The sequence below is a fragment of the Mercenaria mercenaria genome, chromosome 6 (assembly GCF_021730395.1).
Source record: "Mercenaria mercenaria strain notata chromosome 6, MADL_Memer_1, whole genome shotgun sequence".
Lineage (NCBI taxonomy): Eukaryota > Metazoa > Mollusca > Bivalvia > Venerida > Veneridae > Mercenaria > Mercenaria mercenaria.
The window spans coordinates 3,856,645-3,873,590 of NC_069366.1; positions in this window are offsets into that span (position 1 = coordinate 3,856,645).

The window sequence follows — 16,946 nt, forward strand, 5'->3', positions numbered from 1 at the left end:
AAGTGGATAAAGTTATATATATATATATATATATATATATATATATATATATATATATATATATATATATATATATATAACATTATTTGAATTATCTCCGTATTAACTAATTATTACGCGTTTTCTAGATTTGACACTTTTAGGACAAAATACATGTATTCTGATATGTTTTCCGAAGAATAGTGTTCCGTGTGATTACAGTTACAAACAGACATTTAGGAGACGTGATATTTGTTATCTTTTAATGGGACTTATAGCATTACAAATAAATATTTGATAACTAAAAATATGTATATGCAAACTAAGGCTTTAAATTGGCCAGCATTCTCTAAACACGTATGGCAACGTCATTCATTTAGCATGTACCATGCGAAAAAATGTGAAGTGCAATAAAGTCAATCAATAATTATTCCATTGTGAATCCACATAATATATATAGGCATATGCTCTGTTGCATCAAAATGTTCTTCATCTAATTTGGCAACGGCATTTATGACATTGTCCTGTTGCGTCGCTGCAGTTGCTTGTTTTGTAAGTATGTGGTCCGGTAAATTGTACTATATAAATTGTACTGTTTGTCACATAGCTTTCTTTTGTTTTGTTGTTGGATTTAACGTCGCACCGACACATGATAGGTCATATGGCAACTTTCCAGCTTTAATGGTGGAGGAAGACCCCAGTTGCCCCTCCGTGCATTATTTCATAACGAGCGGGCACCTGGGTAGAACCACCGACCTTCCGTAAGCCAGCTGGATGAAGAATTCAACGCTTCTTTTGTAATAGCAATATATTTCAGTCCTGTTCACTTTACATGAGTATACCTAGATGGCCATGACACACTCTTGTAATGGGAAACATTTTGGCGGCACTTGAGTATTCGGATGTTGACTGTTACTATTTAACCACAGGATATTTCATAAAACATTCAACTCATTTCGTTTAGGCATGTAACCATCAATTTCATTATTGAATGCCCGAAAGGCTCATACACAACAGGTTTGATCCTTCTTTCTCTATTTACTTTAATTAGGAATTTTTGTGTTTTATCTTCTAAATGAAATTTAAGTACAACTGAATTTTTCAAAGAATTGATTGTACGGTCTGTCTGAATATCTTCGCAGAATTTAGATTGCCCAAGCCTAAATTGTAAAACCTATCAACATGGATCATTGTTGCAGCCCTTCTTCGACATCGACAATAGTTTTATCCTCAGAATTACTTAAATGTTTGTCACTAAAAAGAAAGGCTTGTGTTTCTTTAATGCTAGTAAGATAATTGTCATAATACATCAGTCTTCATGGCTCTTTTTCTCTCTGTTCTCTAGAGGTCTCACTGTCTCTCTGTCTCTGGATACTTGATTCAACAAAATGCACCTTTCAGTCTCTTACAAAATACAAGTTATAAGGTGCTGTATTAGTCAGATATGAACCCGGAAAGTTTCCATCCAACAGATACATTATTAGTTTCATGTTTCTTAGTCTCTTAAATCCTTCTGGTCGCTGTTGTATCTCGATTATAAATGACTACCTCTTAAAATGCTTTATTATTGATTGATTCAGATCTCCTGTTTTAAGAATACCATAAATGAATTGCTCATACCAGATTTTCGTAAAACTTGTAAAACAACATTGGAAATAACCAGCAAATTAGTTTGGTGATATATCATCGTTGGACTTGAGTTATTTAGCTTTGATGTTTACATCATATTGAATGTTATAGAGGTCTTTCAATTCTATTGCATTACTTATTCCTTGACCTGCCACCCTAAAAAGATGAAATTTTATTAAAAATTATCGTATACGCACCGCTATACACTACCGTAATATGATCCCTTCTAACTTACATGTAAGATCAGTTAAACCAGGAAATATATTATCTTTAAAGATTAAAGTTTAAACTACCAAACATTGCCGGACCAATAGAAAAGATTTAAGTATATTTTGTAAGAGATTTATTTAATGAACAAAAAGACCTATTACATAGACTTAGATCCCTATTAGAAAGACACATTTTATAATTACTAGTTTCAATCCATTCCCAATAGTGGTTACTGAGATACCAGCTTACATACAAAAACTTAACCAAATTGGGACGCGGACGCCGACGCACCGGCGAGTTCGACAGCTCTACCTATTCTTTGAATAGTCGAGCTAAAATGTATATGGCCTAGAACAATGAATCCTTTAAATGCAATGTTTGTTGAGGCTATACCCCCTTAAGACAGCAAACATTTGAATTATTGCCCCTTATTTGTGACAAATTTACCAAAGTGGCACACCCTGTGTCCTACATACACATTCTAGTTTCTTCTTAGACAAACTGGATTCTGGACAAAATGGTAATTTGACTTTGTCGGAGCGTGCTTTCGCAGGGCGTTTGTACAGGTAACAAGCATGTAATTGACCTAACAAACGCTCGAAAAGAACTAATCTGGGTAGGTATTTCTTATGAATACAGAATTTGAAAATCCACAAACTGTGGTCTGATTTCAAAATAAAAATGTTTCATAGCTGAATTGAAGAATGTTCATGAACATCAACTCCGGGGAGGGAAATAGCGCTATCATAACCCTCTTATTCGTTTTGTTAATCCCAGAATGCTTCTTTTGTTTCTAACGTGTAACGATAGGTAGTCAGAGTAACTATTAAGTATTTACGCATAAGAATTCCGAACGTATTGTAATTCCAGTTTTACATTTTTACAACACAGTAGCAAGACACTTTAAAAGCATGTGACTGATAGTTTCATGTTTTTCACCCGACTTAGCGGTAGGTGAGTCTGTATGTTTAACTTTATGTTTACGACTAGTGCGTCGACGTTTGGTCGGGTTGACAGTAATGGCATTGAGCTACATTTTATCACTGTCGGGTAAGCTAAGGGCGATGTCAGAGTCTGAATCATAATTTGCGAATACGTTCCCGTCTGTTTCCGTGATGGGCGATTACAGTTCGGAAGGTAATTGACTGCCCGAAGGGAGAGAAACATCTGATTTATTATCAATAGACATCTCGTCATCTGAGGACTTAATATTGTCACCCGAAATATGGTTTTTATTGCGTAATTGTTTTTGTAATTCTGCTAAAGGAATATCGTCCGTTTCACCAGAATCTAAGCGCACCTGACGTATTCTATTAGTTATGCTCTAATTCGCTTCATTCAAACGAGCATAAATTATTTATAACCTCCAAGCATACACCTTTTATATATAAACAACAAACAACTGTATATATTTAGGCCTGAGGTAGCCCGGGAGCCGTCTTTATTTGTTAACCCAGCCCTAACAATCTCAGATTCTGAACATACAATCATTGCATTAATATGAATATTCATATACCAAAAAACACTTGAATCAAGTCTTTTTAATCTTAAATGCAACCAAACTCTGAATGAATCTAATTATTTATCAATTTTTGATTTCATCCTTAAACTGTCGTTATTATCTGAACCGAAATATGTTTTAGAAACCAAAGTCGGACTGCAGAAAGCGGGGCACGCAACCCTACTCCGTTTTCGGAGGGGGACGTGCGACATACGAAAAATGCCATATCCTTTAAGAGGATTCCTTACTCCCGTGCTCTGGAACTGCAGCAAGTAAGTGCGCCTGTCCGACGATTCCCTAATTTTGAATCCAAATTTAGTTATAAAATAGTGTTCAATACGTTCTCAAAATTGGAAAGCAAACAGTAAAATTAGCATGTAAAGAACGATAAGATTAAATAATCTGTAAAATAATGCACAAATTAAGAATAACTAATCCAGCATGACTTCGATATAGAAAGTTCATAATCCTGGTCATTTTATAATAAGTATTCCGAATTCGCTTGTATGTTCTTCTAAGGAATTTTCTGAAAATATAATACATAAGTACATGACGTTTATGCATAAAATGGATAATGTCTAGAATATGAAATGGTAACGGACGTGACTGAATCATGAATCAAATATAATCTTCGAAACTATGAGCACGTTTAAACCAATATAAATAAATAGGAATAATATTTACGGATGTTTAGGAAAACGAAAATATAATTTTATTATATTTTCGGAAATTTAGCAACTCGACGGCTGTAATGTGCGACACCCGAATGATTGTCAAATCATAATTCCGTGCAAAATACCCGCCAAAACTGTTTACACAATACACACCAATCAAAAAGAAAATCGCTGAACTATGAAAAACACCTTTAAAGGTGTATACCCGCCGATAATAAATACATTTATTGGAGGTAATGGATCGTTCAAAGTAGGCTCAGAGTCGGAATCACTGCTGCTTAAATTTGCCGGGGGAACCGCATAATTAACCTTTCTTAGCAGCTTTCCAGACTGAGGCGCGGGAATCGGCCATTTATTCATTTTTGCCAGACGAATTTGGTTAGCATGAACTTTGTGCATCTAGTTGTCAAGTTGGTTTTTGATAATAAAGTTTAAGGGAATTTTCTGCTCAATTATTCGGAAATAGGGTTTCCATTTCCCATCTAACTATCTTTTTCTGTTGAAATTTTTATAATATACAGGATCATAAACTTGGAAGATCGCCTCTTTAATATTCTCATTAGCCTTTAAAACACGCTTGTGTTTTATCTTTTTCAGTATACGATGCACATTTAAGAAGGCTCTATGTTGTTCCTCTAATATAATTTTATGATACTCTTCACCATGGTATTTCAGTCTAGGTTTAAGTAAATTATCAATCGGTAATATAGGATCACGGTTAAAAAGCAGGAAAAAGGGGGAATGTTTAGAATTAGTAGATACTGTAAATCGCATGGCGGCGAGAGTCATATTTAAGTGAAGGTCCCATTGACGTGTATCATCTTGTACTTTTTTCGAGGGAATATCGTTCATAGTACTATGAGACCTTTCGTTTATTCCGTTAGAAGTTGGGAGGTAGGGTGTGGTTTTTATATGTTATATGTTTAATTCCTGAAGCACATCACGCATTGCGCCGCTAGTGAACTCCGATCCATTATTAGTTGCAATTCTTAAACAAGTGCTGTATCTGCTGTATATTTCCTCTAAAAACAGATGCATGATGGTATTAGTACTTTTGTCAGGAGCAGGAAATGCCTCCGGGTAACCTGAGTAATTATCTACAAAAGAAATGATGTACCTATTTCCCGATAAAGTTTGAGGATATGGCCCACAAACGTCAATTGAAACAATAGAAAATGGAAACGGAGGTATACCTGTTTCCTTACTAGGAGTTTTAATTGTAATAAGATTTCTTGTCTGACAAACAACACATTGAGAAACATAATCATACAATTCCTTGAATATTTTGGGCCAGAAATAGTGTTGTTTAATTGTTGCGAATAACTTTTGACACCCCTGATGACGGTTATCATCATGGTATTGTTTAATAACCAAATGTTTAAGGTGACTGGGAACGTAAAACCGAAAATTCGGCACTTCGTCGACATTTGAGACGTAATATAGTGTTTGATCAAGTTCAATATACTTGTTACCTTCATTTTTATATGGTTTTCCATGCCTTAACCTCATTTTAAGTTCTAGAATAGCTTTGTCTTTATCTTGTTCAATGACCAAATCTAAATTCGAAACGGAAGGAACCGGCTCTATGTGTGTTTGTTGCGGGACAAACTGTTTATCGGTCAGGTCATTAAGATCTAACTGGTGTGAATTAATTGCGTTAATTATTTTGACCGGTATGCCCGCTGAATTAGAGCTGTTAGGTTGACAGTTATACGTGACATCTTTGACATCAGAGACAGGGTCGCTTTCGACATCAGAATTAATTTTATTGTTGGTTTTAAGCGCCGGCGGCCTACTGAGAAAATCCGCTATGATATTAAGTCGGCCAGGTATATACTCAACTGCAGTTATAACTAGAAATACTTAGTGCCCATGTTTGAATCTTTCTATTTTGCATGGGAGAGTTAAATAGGTAAATGAGTGATTTGTGGTCCGTATATATATATCAAGTTTTGAAATCGCGTAATAGATACTGTACATTTCTTTTCCTACTATCGGTCATTTCCTTTGTGTCCTGCTGAGTCTATGTGAAATGAAATAAATTGGTTTTTCGTTAACATAATGACCTGAATCTTTATCATCGTATTTTTGTGTGAGTATGGCGGAAATTACCGAATCGCTAGCGTCACAATATAACCTATATGGCCGACTTGAGTCTGGGAACGATAACTGCGGAATAATGGACAAGCTATCATTAATTTATCTAAACTTTCCTGACAAGCAACTGACCATTAAATTTGACGTTTTTTCTTGTAAGATCGATAAGCGGCTCAACAATTTCAGTGTATGATTGTTTACCATTATGTATCATGTGGCAAAAAAAATTGACCATGCCTAATAAACTTCTTATGTCGCGCGCACATTGTGGGCGTGGTAAATTTCGGATTGCTTCTATTTTTTTTTCGGATCCGGGCGGATACCATTTTTTTCAATTGTGAATCCGACATAAGTTGTTTCTTGTTGTTATCATCTATACGTGGAAGCGGATATGAAGTCTGCCAACTAATTCTATTCAATAACCTAAAATCCAGGCAAAGCCTCTTGCTGCTGTCCTTCTTGGAGACAATAACATCAGGGAACCGCCAAGGACTGTGTGAGAGACGAATAATGTTTGCATCTAACTTTTTTTATTGCGTCATCCGCCGCTTGACGGTGGTTTATAGGAATGCGATAAGGTCTGAGACTTATTGGTGGGTGTGACCCGGTGTCAATTTTCATCGTTACAGTGTTAGTCAATGTAAGTTCTGAGTCATCCTTCGCGAAAACATCTCTATTGTTTTTAAGTAAATTATGTATCAAGTCGTAATGTTCCTCGGACACATTAATTTTTGAAAAGATGTCCTCTTCACTGGATCGATAGCTAGTATCTAATTTTACGGACGAGATGTCCCTTAGGCTTAAATCACCTAACCTAGCAATCGGAAAACCTTTTTTTAACTTTATGGCTTTATGTGTTTTTTGATAACCATCACTGGTAATTGCCTGCGGCCATGTAATCTAATTACAGAGTCAACAATTTGCAAGCCTGGCTCATTTTTTAAAAAAGGAGTTGTCCATCCCGATAAGGTCATAAACTCTGTTATGTTTTAAGCCATTAGTATATCTTACTCTTCCCTTTATACAATTTACAGTATTAGGTCTCAGGACCGTAGTTTGGCGAAGTCTAACCACGGAAGCTACATGTATGTCCTCCTCTAAAGCAATATATTCATCATCTATTTTTAAACAATTTAAATCGAAATATAATCTAACACCATTTTGCGATAAGAAATCTCGGCCCAATATACCGTTTCTGTTTATGTTGCTTACCACATAAAATAAATGGGTCTTTTTAACTGTTTAAGTGAACCTATTTTAAATGTTAAATTTACACTACCCTTAACGACCAAAGATTGTCCATTTACAGACTGAAGATTTGCCTTATTATTTAAAAGTTTTGGCTTACGTCGCATATGTTCTATATGATATAAGCGAAACCTCAGCTCCGGTATCTACAAGACATCTTAAACGTTTTTCTCATTGTGATAGGAGGTTGTTAGTTTCCCTGATTGCTGTATGTACGTTGATGATTAGGGTATTGATGATTAGCGTAACGGTTTGGATTACTTCTACATTCTCTGGCAAGGTGTCCTAATTTACCACAGTTCCAGCAAGTAATCTTAGATTTCCAATCAGAGTTAGATGAGTTTTGATATCTATGAGAATTATAGCCTAGTTCGATTTTATTTTGACCTTGATCTTTAAATCTAGGTGGAATACGTGGATCAACGTTTGAAGGTCCATACTCAACAGAGTGAATAGATTGAGGCCTGTGTCGGCACTGTTTTATGTGGTGACCTGGTTTCTTAAAGTAAGCGCAAGGTCTGCGTGGTCTTAAATGATCTACTTCCATAGGTTCATTTTCTTGAACGGAATTATGTGAGGACGAATCCACACTCCGTCCTAGCCGTAGAATAAATTTTGTTCATTCATGGCGGACCGTACAGCGGCCTGAAGAGTTTGTGGATTATCTCTCATAACTTTCATTTTTAGAAAATCATGTGCCAAACGGTCTACAAAAAAATCAATCATTTGTCTTTCTATTAGATTTAAATCACCATTGTGACCTACGAAAGCTTCTTCTGCCAAAGTAAGAAGTCTTTCGGCATAAATTTGAACGTTTTCACCAGGAGCCTGTTTGATTGTTCTAAGTAAACAAAATGCATGCTGAGGATTGTGTATTTCAGCGAACCTCGAAGACAATTCTGTTTTTAAATGGTTCCAGTCCTTATCAACATTTTCCGTTAAATATCTTTGTATAAAATCACTAACTGCCGCTCTGCTTGATTGATAAGCGACAAGTTTTAATTTATCCCCAGTTAAACTCGTAAGGACGCCGTATTTTTCAATATTTTTCAGCCAAAATTTGAATTGTTTCGGGTCCCCATCAAATTGTGGAATAACCTAAGATATACTTTAAGTACCTACGACAGCCGAAACGTTAAATAATTCACGCCCCAAATTTTTGAAAATTGCTGCAATATCTTGATCTGCCATGATAAAGCCAACAAAAAACAAGCAAAGAAATTTTTATTCACCAGTGCAGAGGATATGATCGTCTAAGTTTCTCCCGGGTAGCCAGACAGTAGTTGGTAGTACTTCTTTTGTGTTGTGCCCGCGACTTTTCGAAGGTTCGTTCAAATCCTGGTGCTTTTAAGGCACCAGTTGATAACCCCATGTGGTGTAACAGTAACTAAGGTTCGCTCAACTAAATACCAGCAACAATAACAACTACTGTTCACAATAAACTATTATTTAATATTTTCTATATGCTACGGTAATACATTTAAGTCATCAATGTCTATCTTTATAATTCATTAATATGGTCTCTAACATAAACTCTGTTATTTCAAACAATCTCTAAACTTTAACATTAATATTTCATCATTAATTGCCTCGGTCCTAAACTAACTTATATCAGCATACGTAACTAACATCCGGACGAGCCAGTTTGATACTGAAGTTCTACCTAGAAATTAGCGGTATTTAAGGAAAACTTCATAGGAGTGACTAAATTGTTTTTCTCAAAAACGGGCACGCAAATTGACCATAATAGAATAAACATGTCATTATTTCCATTTAGTCATCTTGTCAAAGCAATAAGTAACTGGACAAAAACAACAATCATGACGTGGACAGAGGATAGTTACCCTGGGCGAGATATCATGACATGTCACTTTTCTCATATGACCAAGCGCTGAAGTTATTTTAAGTGGCATTCCGAATTCTTTTGTGTGTGACTTATAACTGACCGAAAAACTAGATGAATAATGCTTGTCTAATAAGTATAATGAACTCTTAAAGTCATTATACGACAATCTCAAACGTGTGTCAAACATATGTTTCACTCGCTTTTCTCCGTTTAGGTTGCACAACTAACCAAAAAAGAGAAGTTTTCTTTTGTCGATTTTATGTTCAATAGAAAAGATACCGATAAAACTTAAGGCTCGCAGCCAAAAAGAGCCCTTGGTAGCACTATGGTTTCATACAAATGTTTCGCAGATATCGGATGTATTCAAGAATTATGCACATAGCAGACTGAAGTACGTTCTCTGCAGCTTTAATATTTTCGTTCAGACACATATGCTTGTTACATTTGATATCTAAGTGTGCTTAACTGTCTGTTTTAAGAACGTTATCAAGACCTAATTTCCATTTTCTAGAAGTTTTTTGTTTTGGTAATATTAACCATGTTCATTAAAAACTATTACGTTACTTTTATTTGTATTATACAAATATTGTTCATTAGTAGCGTTTTCGTAACACATATTCATTAAGCTGTCTATTCCAGTCTTTTGGTGTAACGTCAAAACCATGTCGTCGGCGGAAGTGAGACACCCATAGTTGACATAAGATATGAAATTTAAACATAGCCTATCATGTGACTAATGAAAATTGTTAGGTTATCATGTAGTGGACAATAATGATAGATATCCTGTAATTACAAACACTAAGGAAAATAATAAGTATCAGTTTCTTGAAGTGTTCCAGATAATCAAAAGGTGATTGTGATTGAAATCTATGTAGGTTTAGGATACATGTATGTTGGCATATGATAGGCTATATTTTAAATTTACAGCAAAAGATTCTTCAATATTATCCCATATTATTCATATTTTTATTTTGGTTTAGAGATTATTTTGATCATGTGATTCCCCGCAGTGTTATTTGAATCTTTGTATAAAGTAGTGATAACGCGTCCTTTCCGGTCATCAGGTATGTGAAAAAAGTCTGACATGCTCTGGTGAAGTTTTGTAAGAACTGATAGTAAAATTCTTCGTCTATCTTAATCTTTCCAAATGTTGCTGAATTTGTTGAGTCAATTATGGTGTTAAGTTCTGTGCTACAATTCAGTAGGTACTCAGAGTTGAAGTTTTCATTCTGAGTGGGTTTGCATAGCTTTTCAAAATACAGTTAAATATCGTTACCTCGATATCAGTTAGCTCGATACTCCGGTTAGCACGATGTGTTTTAGTCGGTCCCGATTTTCCCCTATATATTTCAATGTAATTATTTATCATTACCTCGATATGATTAGCTCGATATCTTGTTTAGCTCGATGAGGTTTTTTTCAGTCCCGTCAACTTACCTGTACTGTTTTTACATCTGGCTTCGTCGATATCACAGCTTGTCAAAAAATATCCATGTTATGTGTAAGGTGTGAAAATCAACCTATTGTTGTACGGCGATGTATTAATCATAATCAAGTTAGTTTGTGTGTTTGTTATTTAATATTTAAATAAAATTTAAATGTCAGGAAGTTTGCATTTAATTCCCAATAATAAGTCTTATAAAACAGCATGCAAGCGGGCAAGCTGTTTTCCAATATAACAACTTATTTGGATGAAATATTTTTTTCTGTCTGACGGAGTAAAAATCTGCCATTTAGGGTTGAGTAATAATATGCGTATTTAACTGGCAAATTTTCTTTATCGAAGTACAGTCAAAATGACTACTCATCTAGGAACATTACCGCTACATTCAGACTTGTTTAGGGAAGGAATAAAAATGCGAATGTCTACACGTATTTTTTGAAAAATTAAAAAGTTGTTTGTATGTATGTACTATTTAAATAGGGTGTTTTATTTGTCAATAAAATTAAAATTGTATTTACGTTTTTGTTATGTTGAGCGACCTGTGGAGTTTCCACTTTTTCTACTTTATATTATTTCTTTCCCCTTTCAAACCCTTTGAAAATGCATTGGGTATTATGACAATATAGACGTCCGACACAAGTACAAAGTAGTCCAAGATAGTCGATATCGTTACGTCGAACTTCGGATACGTCGATGCAATTTTTACAGTCCCTTGAATATCGAGGTAACGGTATTCGACTAGTTTTTCCACAGAGTTGATGTCTTTTGGTTCATTGTATGTTTCACCATCAAAATCCATTTCAAATACAGATTCGTTCTTCATTGATTTACGTTTTTTGTTAATCAGTTTACTCGTTGCTGTCTCCTTCTGCAGCGGTATCTATCTCATGCTCTAACTTTTCTTTGTATTTACTTACTAGTGTTCTGTGAATATATCGGAACTCTCTTTTTGTCGATTGTATTTTGTGTGACTTATAGAATTAGTGCCTCTTGTTCTATTTTCATTTATCCAGATTTGCCTTTTACTAGCCATGTATTTGAAGTCAAGAGAGTTAATCATTCCGGTATGGTTTAATGAAAGGTTTAAATATTGGTTTTGGTATGCACTTATCCGACACAGATTGCACTATTTCCACAATATTTTGATAAAAAATGTGTATATAATACTGACTAGCTGAGAATTTCCCTTTAGACTACTACGATATCTTTCTTGTATATCTGGTTTTACATTTTTCCTGTTAATAATATTCGACTTAGCAGACATATCATACATGTTCGGCTTCGACGGAAAATTCAAAGTGCATACTACCGGACGATGTGTGGATACATTTAAACAGGCATCATCGAGAATAATACATGAATCAAAATAAAAAAAGATTATTTGACTGTACTAACATATGATCAATTAGCGTCTTTCGGCTGCTATTGTAAGGCATATACTTAACATCGCCCCAGAGCATAAGTCTGATCCTTTGATAGAAATGAACTGATTTCTGATCATAAGTTCAACTAGCATGTGCCCCCGATTATCGAAATGAAAGGAACGTTGTTGTCTGCAGGGGAGTTCAGTATTGTAATCTCCCATTACTAAGATGGTACCTTTATCGATTAACCTACATATAACATTTTCAACATCATCCAAACTATTTCTAAAAATTTCTACAGAACGGTTTTTGCATGGCAGATAAACTTGAAAAATATACAAATAATGACCCGGTGAAATACAGACTTCAGTGCCTATAATGTATCTAGATTGTATATCTAAGGTTGCAACTTTTTCATTCAGAATTTTATTTCATAATATGGCGATCCCACCTTTTCATACACTTCTATTACTAAGGTCAGGGTCTGCTACAGCTAAACTCTCAAAATTAATGTTGATACGATTCAAAAAGTCAAGTTCATGTGGAAAAGCACAGATTCAGCTAAACCGCATTATATGCATACGAATCTGTTCAAGAAAGTTACTAAGATAACTTGAACTCGACGTAACACCTGACGAATTCCACGTGGCAACTTTTAATTTATCGTGTATATACATTTGCAGCATGTTAGTTCACCTTTAATCATCAATCAAATATCAAAAAGAACTTCCGGTTAAAGGGCGGTCAGATTGTTTACAATCGGCTGTTAGACAAAAATAATGTTTGAACCTATTTTAGTGAAATTTGTGAGACAGGATTTTAACTGGAGGTATGAGACATTATGAACTATGAAATGTGATTAAATCACCACAAAAAAAGCTACTTTTAATGCTAAAATTTTGCTAAAAGACGAACACTTTAAAGTGCAGCACGTTTTTCTCGTTCTTTTGTGCCTTCACGAACTTCAGGGATATTGCGTGCATTCATACAGTATACTGTCTCGATCAAATTTTTTTGGTATACTACCCTACAATTGAACGTGACACTTATGTTCAGCACACCAACATCTGAACTGAAAACGAAAAAGCGAGATCTTTCATCGCCGGAAATTGACTTAGAGACTGAAACAAAATTACAAAGATTCTGCAGTTCTCCTCTTGAAGTATCAGAGTCTAAGGTTAATATGTCAGTCTCCACGTCTCCTTCAACGCCTCCTAACATAACACTTGACCATGACGCTATCATGGCAATCTCAGCTGCTTTATCTGCCACAGTTCAGGTAAATGTACAGTCTATGATGGAATCAACAATTAAGACAATAATAGACGGTGTACTTCTAGGTCTTCAGGCCCGTATAAGCTCTCTTGAGGACGAGAACAAATCCCTAAGAGACACAAACATTGCGCTAGAGAAACGGGTCAGCGCTCTGGAGAGGCAGCATGACGATGACGACCAGTACAGCAAACGCAACTTTTTACGTATCTCTGGCATTCCAGAAACGTCAGGTGAAGACCCTGACAAATTAGTGATGGACATTTGCGAAGCTGTCAAATCTGATGTAGCTCTGCCAGAAATTGATAGATGTCATTGATTAGGCAAGCCTAAACTCAACGGTCCCAGAGACATCTTAGTTAAGTTTGCGACATACAGGGCCCGCCAAAAGTTGTACAAAAAGCGTACACTTCTCAAAAATAGTGACCTTGGGCTCCGTGGAACTTTCGTGAATGAGCACCTGACATTTCAAAGATCACGTTTACTTTTCGAAGCGCGAAAGCTTGTTAAGGATGACAAACTCATCGGTGCCTGGTCCATGGACGAGAAAATATTTATCAAGTTCCGCGCTAATGATGCCAGCGACATATCCGAAGAGGAAAAGTTCGAAATCAAACGAATCTCATCCCCAGATGAACTCTCACCATATCGTGCCTAGTGATAAACATGAACACGTTTACTTTTCAGTGTAGTATACTGTCTGGTAACATTAAACCGTAGGCATCAGACCGTGTAGCAGCGTTGATTATCTACATATACTCGTATTTGACATCCTACGCAACATATACATATACACATGTACATGTTTCTACTCTTACGATCTTAATTTCACTATCTTGTTTTTTTTTAAAAATAATGAAGTAAAACGTGTGTGCGTCATATCGCTTACGTCGTTTTTTGATTTAAATTTCAAGTAAATAAAAAAGTATGTATTACACATGCAATATAAATCCATGAGCTTAAATTTGCTATTATTGTCAAATGTTACTGTTTTCATATCGCTTATGTCGTCTTTTGATTTGAATTTTATATAAATAAAGAATATGTATTATACATGCAATATAAATCCATGAGCTTAAACTTGATATATTTGTCAAATGTTACCGATGTTACGACTGAGTAAGAATCATTCTCCATATATAACGTGATATTATCTAGATACTATCTATCATGATAGACGACTATTGTCACAATGATGTTCTATTTTTTTGACACCAGAATATCTTGTTTGCGTTTCCTTTTCCTGAGTAAGAATCAATCGCCAGCTGTATATAGTGACTAACGTGATATTATCTAGACACTATGTATCATGAAACGAGTTGTTTTTTTCCATAGACGACTATTGTTACAATGATGTTCTATTTTTTGACACTAGAATTTCGTAAATTGAATTGATGTAAGCACCTTGTTTTTGTTTGATATGCAAATCACGTGATATTGCTGTAACGTAATCATGCAACTTGTTATACTCTTGTTTATATCACATGAAATTTATACATATTCTTTGTGTCATATCATACAGCATTTGCTGTTGAAATTCGTGCCTAAATTGCTGGTATAATATCACAAACTAAACTGCCAAAAACATTTTCTTTATGCAACATGCAAAATGGATGTTACATAATTATGATTGATAAGTAATATGCTTTTCCTATTTGTCATATTATATCTATGACCAGTGTTTGTGAAATTATCAAAGCTACGCAATTTCTTGTTAAATATATGATTAGTTATATACTCATATCTTACAGCCCTCGCTGTTGAAATTTATGCCTAAATTGCTGGTATAACATAATATATTTAATTGCCAACAACATTACGCACATTTTGTTGACATTATCATACAGTTATCATACAGTTTTTGCTTAATGGTACAGACACTTCATGCATTATTGAACATCAATCTGATGTATGTTTTACATGACATACAATTCTTGCATAACTAATTAGTACAATATCATACAGTACCGGTAATTTGATATATGCTATTGTTTGTCCCGTGATATGTAAGTCATAAGTCATACAAGGAATTAATGCATAGTTCATGTGATATTACTATAAAACTCTTGCATATGTGCCAGGCACTTAATGCATTATAGCACAGTAATTTGATATATGTTTGCGTGTCATGTAATAATTATTTGTGTAAAATTAGTGTTAAACTGTTGCAGTTGATGCTTCACTGATGTTAAGTTCGCATACATTCATTTTGCATATTTTTGTTGTTACCTGGTATTGCATACATAGTAAAGGTCCAAGATGCAAAACAAATTAACAGAAATTTATCTCAAATCAACATCATTAGAGTTAAATTGGACTTCCTATATCTTATGAACTTCTTAATAGCCAAATATTAGATCATTCTAAGTTCGTATAGTTATTTTATAGATAATTTGTGTCTCCTTTCAAGACTTGCATTTGTTGTTTCTCTTAACAATGTAATCACCAAGCTAAGTCCAGAAATTTATCTCAAATCAACACCTTAGAGTTATACTGGATTTCCTGCATCTTATGGACTTCTAAATAGCCATATACCAGATCATTTTAAGTTCGTATATTTTTTTTATAGATTATTTGTTCATTTGTGTCTCTTTTGCTTCTGTATTTTGATCATACGTCCTGTCTTACAATATTCACTTAATTTTCAAACAGACCAGCTATGTCTGGCTTTCAGTATTTCTTCATTACAATCTCCTTTCTTTATCTACTTTCTTCCATTGATGCGACTCTTGGGGAGCCTTGTCTCTCAATTCACTTGTCAACGTCATTGCTTGTATTGGAACTGTATCTCATGTTGGCCGTTGTTTCTCTTGCATTGTATGAACGAGGTATAACATGATGTATTTTGAGAGAAACAATTCGGCCATCATGAGATACTTTCGTCTGCGGTCTTCACGGAATCTCACTGTATGCGTAAATGTCGTATTTATCTTTCATTTTCATGTTTTATCAGCATTTTCTTTACTAAGGTTTTCACTTTCACAGGCTCACGCAGATCCTGTGCCTATCAAACATAAACATCATCCATTATCCGAAAGACATACAGCTAATATCGTTTCCACACTCTTCTTGCTTCAATTCGCTTTCTCTATTTGCTGCACACTCTTGGCATTTCTGGTCCTACTTATTATTCTCTCTGGTGACGTGCATCCGAATCCTGGTCCTGAAACTTCTCGTTCAAATTCTTCTTCTTCCTCTAATATTTCATCAGAATCTATCGATTTGTCTAAATATCTGTCTTTCATGCATTATAACGTTCAGAGTATAAAACTCAAGCTTGATACCCTTTATGCAGAATTTCGCGACATCTGATCTAATCTTTGAGCAGTTCCATGATCCAGAAAGGAACGATAGGGTTGGTGATAGGCATGGTGGCGTCCTCTTATATGTTAGAAATACTTTGCGATATAACAGAAGACATGACTTAGAAATTCCCGGAGTTGAATGCATTTGGATTGAGCTCAAAATAACAACTAAACGCATTCTCTTTGGTGTGTTCTACAGGCCTCCAAATACAACAGCTAACCAACACTCATTGATTGAAGATTCAATACACCTGGCTGTAGACACTGGAATAAAAGATATCATCATAACCGGAGACTTTAACATCAATATGCAAGATCCGACTTCAGCTAGAAAGATCAACACCATAGGTCAACAGTTCTCTCTCTTTCAATACATT